Below are 3,486 nucleotides of genomic sequence, written 5' to 3' on the forward strand. Positions count from 1 at the left end.
GATGGGTAGGTGGGTGGGTATGCGGATGGAATGGTGTATGGGTTGCAGATTGTGGCTGGATAGGAGAAACATAAAAATAACCTTGGGGGGTGAAAAACAAGCAGAAGCCTGAGGTGGAAGGTTGTTGCCTCACCACCGGGGGAGGCCTGAACAATCTGAGCACCATGAATAAACGAGAATGGAGTTCCAAGCTACCACTGAGCCCAAAAGGGGCTGAAAGGCCCCCAGGCCAGCCAGAGGGAGACCACCAGCCCCACTGAACTTCCCGGCGTGGTACCATCCCTCCAGCTGTGTCAAGGCCGTGGGTCCCACCTCCGGGCTCCTCATGACACAACACAGAGAAGCCACTAGAAGCTCCATCCTGTTCGGGGTTTGAGGCCCCCAGGGCAGCACCTGCAGCTTCCTGAACTGAGTGTCTGCAGAAGGATCGGGGAGCAGATGATGATGAAGAATTGTGTGTGTGTGTGTGTGTAGCGAGGTTTCAATCTCCAGGACCCTCAGCGGCCTGGAGTGGGCCTGGGGCTGGGGCTGGGGCTGTGTGTGGGTGGGGCTGGCACAGTGTCCCTCCTGAGAGGAGCCCTGTGGGCCTCAATCCTTTAAGCCTTGTTGGTCCACCACCCCACTCAACAGTGTCGGTATCCAGAGATGGTCGGTCCTGTTGGGAAGGAGGGAAAACCTAGGCCCGGGGTGGGGGAAAGACTGGTCCACAGGCCTGCCCAGCCCCAGCAAAGGCCGCTCCCACCCAGTCTCCTCTCCACCCCCTGCCCTCCCCACGGCGCGACCTGGGGTGGAGATGAGCTCTGGGTGGGCTGCCAGACCACAGCCTTCCCCCATCACCAGCCCCCGGCCCCTGCCACCCTGGCCTCTTCCAAAACCATGCCGTGAAAAGTTCCAGAGTCTGGGCCCTGGAGCCTTTGGACTCCTCGCACGATGAGTGAGGAGGAGGATGGGGCCCATCTGGCGCCTCAGCTGAGGCTCCGAGGGACACCCAGGAGGCAGGTGGACTCCCGGGTCTGCGATCTCAGGCCGAGGTCAGTGCTGGGGATGAGTGGCAGAGCCTCAGGGTATCCAGCGGAGGTGGTGCTGGGTGGCTGCAGCCCAGGGCCCGGCTGCAGCCCAGGGCCCCAGGGCCCCAGGGCCAGAGGCTCCCGCAACTCAGCCCCTGGGCGGGGCTCAGGGGTCCCGCTTGAGGAGCAGACCCAGCCTGGGGTGGCCTGTTGACCCTCCATAGGACCCGGCAGCCTGGCCAGAGGCAGCCCAAAGGGGTCTGGCTGAGCTGGGTGGGCCAGGAAGCGACTCTCTACCCTCCCCCAGCCCCCGGACATGGCAGGTCACCCTGGACAGCAGCGTCCCTGTGTTCAGGGAGCAGGAATAGACACCGAGGCAGGGGGCAAAGTCGGTCAGTCATGCCCGACTCTTTGCAACCCCATGCATCGCAGCACGCCAGGCCTCCCTGTCCATCACCAACTCCCAGAGTTCACTCAGACTCACGTCCATCGAGTCTGTGATGCCATCCAGCCATCGCATCCTCTGTCATCCCCTTCTCTTCCCACCTTCAATCTTTCTCAGCATCAGGGTCTTTTCAAATGAGTCAGTTCTTCACATCAGGTGGCCAAAGTATTGGAGCTTCAGCTTCAGCATCAGTCCTTCCAATGAACACTCAGGACTGATTTCCTTTAGGATGGACTGGTTGGATCTCCTTGCAGTCCAAGGGCCCCTCAAGAGTCTTCGCCAACTCTTGAGAAGTTGGAGTGAGGGGGGATGGGTTAGTACACCCCGGCCCAGCATTCCCCGTCCTGCTCCCTGACCCGGAGGGGTCCCTGCCTCTGGCCCCCACTGGACATGACCGATCACACCGGGCTTCCCCACTCCAGAGCTGTGACAACCAAAGTGTCAGCAGACATGGCCTAGCGTCCCCACCAGGCGGGGAAGGGAAACCCCCTCCTCCGCTGAGAACCCTTGAAAACGCTAAACGCTCTTATTCCAAAGGCAGGCCCCCAAGGAGGAAGAGCAGCCAGGTGGGTGGGGGTCCCCGCAGGGCACGCACAGAGTAGGCCAAGAGATTTAAACGCTCCGGGGAGGCGCCTCTCCTGGGAGCGGAAATAATGACCAGCAGCTAGTCTCACACTCCCAGTGATTCAGAGTCCAGGCAGGAAAAGGGGAAAATGTTTCTTATTTCCCTCAAAGCAGAGTTCCTTGTTTCAGAGCTAAAAAACCCAGAGATGGCTCCCCTGTGAATAAGCTGTCTCTCGATGCACGGCCTTCTCCCTGTTTCTGCCACTGGTACAGTTAGGAGATGTTTCTGAGAGCTGAAATGCAGAATTTGCCCCAAAAGCTGGTCCAGGATGACCTCACACCACCACCCACAGAAGGAAGCTGGGTGGAGGGGGGTGGGCGGCCTCGCGGTCCCAGCCGGGCAGTGTGGACCTGGCCTTGGGCCTTGATTGGCCGGGTCTTCCCAAGTTGATTCGTTTCTCTGAGCTTCGGGCCTCTCGTCTGTGACATGCAGATCCCGCCCTGGCTTCGGGAGTTCCGTGACCCACTATCAGGGGTGCCTGTGGCTAACTGATGGGATGAGCACTGGGTCGAAGCCCCTGACTTCACTCATCGCTGTAGCCCTTGCAGTCCCCACAAGCAGAGTCACGGCCATTCCCATTTCACAGAACAGGAGACCAAGGCTGAGAGTGTAACCCATCTGCTCTTCAGCAGCCTGACTGCTTGGCCGTCAGCTGAAAGTTGGGGTCTGGAGCTCTGTAGGGGAGACATACATGGAACTGGGGGACGGATCCGGGTGGGCTTCCCAAGGAAGAAAGGGGAGAAAAGGCCCAAGGCCTGGGGCGAACAAAGGGCATCGAGAGAGGAGCCCCAAGGAGGTGAGGTGGGGCCCCAGGAGGAGCCGATCGCAGTGGGTGGTCCCAGAGACCCTCAGGAGCTTGTGCAAAGGTCCTCCAACCACCCCATTCACCCAGGACGGGGTTCCTGGGACATGGGATTTCTGTGCTAAGCAGGGACAGTCGCGGACAAACCAAAATGACCAGTGCCAGCAGGGGCATCCCGCCCCCCGCCATCCAGCCCCTCAAGGGGAGAGGAGGCCCAGAAGGCTGAAAGCACCGCACCCCCTCTGCTCGCCTCCCGTGGCTCCCACATCACGCCTCCTTCTAGGAGGCTGTCTCTTTGTCAAGGTTTATTTTCACCCACCGATGGGATAATTACAGGGAAGAACGAATAAAATAAAATCAAAAGAGCTGCAGATTACAGCAAAATGCAGTCCCCGTCTTCCGAGGGCGTCAGTGGGTTTCCAGCTCTGTGACCCAAGGCAGCTCTGGTTGGAAGATCCCGGAGGCAGGTGGATGCAGCCCCCTCTGGGGTCCTGCCACCTGGCACAGGGGGCTGGGCTCGCTGCCCGCCCTGGTGCAGCCCAGGTTCCCAGGAGCTCATGCTAGCCAATCTCCTGGGGGCTGGCATGGTGGCCTCCCCACCTGGGTC

Source organism: Oryx dammah, unplaced genomic scaffold (assembly GCF_014754425.2).
Source record: "Oryx dammah isolate SB20612 unplaced genomic scaffold, SCBI_Odam_1.1 HiC_scaffold_3, whole genome shotgun sequence".
In the NCBI taxonomy this organism is placed as follows: domain Eukaryota; kingdom Metazoa; phylum Chordata; class Mammalia; order Artiodactyla; family Bovidae; genus Oryx; species Oryx dammah.